The sequence below is a fragment of the Schistocerca piceifrons genome, chromosome 9 (assembly GCF_021461385.2).
Source record: "Schistocerca piceifrons isolate TAMUIC-IGC-003096 chromosome 9, iqSchPice1.1, whole genome shotgun sequence".
NCBI lineage: Eukaryota > Metazoa > Arthropoda > Insecta > Orthoptera > Acrididae > Schistocerca > Schistocerca piceifrons.
Window position 1 is genome coordinate 180552855 of NC_060146.1, and position 1203 is coordinate 180554057.

General features: G+C 43.5%; 1 pseudogene; it reads left to right on the forward strand.

Annotated features, from left to right (window-relative positions):
- Positions 1-783: 783 nt before the first annotated feature.
- LOC124717617 lies at positions 784-900 on the forward strand (annotated as a pseudogene).
- The last annotated feature ends 303 nt before the right edge of the window (positions 901-1203 follow it).

Below are 1203 nucleotides of genomic sequence, written 5' to 3' on the forward strand. Positions count from 1 at the left end.
TATCATAAAGCGAAAAAAGTGGTCCAACTAAAACATTCACATTTCTTTACGTACTACACGAATATGAAATAAAAAACAGGGGTTCCTATTTTTTAAAAAAAAACGCAGTTGATATCCGTTTGACCTATGGCAGCGCCATCTAGCGGGCCAACCATAGCGCCATTGGTTTCCCCCTTCAAGCTAGACAAGTTTCGTTCTTTGTAGTGTTTTCGTTTGACGCTTATTTCGTGAGATATTTGGCCCGGCCACTATCAATGGGCCACCCTGTGTATACATATACCCCTCTTTTTCAAAAATGCTTTTGTCGTTTTAACAGATTAAAGATGATTAACTACTTGAAATGTAGCATAGGTGAACCCAGACTGTCAAATTTAGCTATCTTTTCCATCAGTACTACACATCAACTAAAGTGGAATAACGTAATTAATGAATTTCGTCAGCTCAAAGCATATAAATCCAAAGAAAAATTATAATAAAAACTCTACTAGTATGAACAATGCTTCTATCACACCACAAAAAATGCGAATACCTTCTGGGCAGAGTAAGGGATATAAAAGGAGGGAACTAGCTTTTCGACTTACCTGGCGCCTTCAAATTCATTTAAATCAAAACATCTGAATACTCGCAGTTTTCTGCCTGTTAGTATTAGCACCCAGGTCGTATAATATAGTGCATCGTGTTAAATAAAAGTAACATGATACTTGATGTCATCCCCTGAGGAGCAAATCCACCACCAGAAATTTTTGCTCCAGAAAAACTTTAGCTATCACATTATGCTGTTGTGGCAACGGCCTTGCCGCAGTGCATACACCGGTTCCCGTGAGATCACCGAAGTTAAGCGCTGTCGGGCGTGGCCGGCACTTGGATGGGTGACCATCCAGCCGCCATGCGCTGTTGCCACTTTTCGGGATGCACTCAGCCTCGTGATGCCAATTGAGGAGCTACTCGACCGAATAGTAGCGCCTGTGGTCAAGAATACCATCATAACGACCGGGAGAGCGGTGTGCTGACCCTGTGCCCCTCCTATCCCCATCCTCCTCGGCGGGCGACACGTCGGTCGGATGGTCCCGATGGGCCACTTGTGGCCTGTAGACGGAGTGGTTTTTATGCTCTTCGCCCATATGAAATTATATATTGCTTATTATGGCTCGCGAATTTTTGGGGATTTTGGGAACAGGATCAGGGGTTTCAGCAAATAAATTG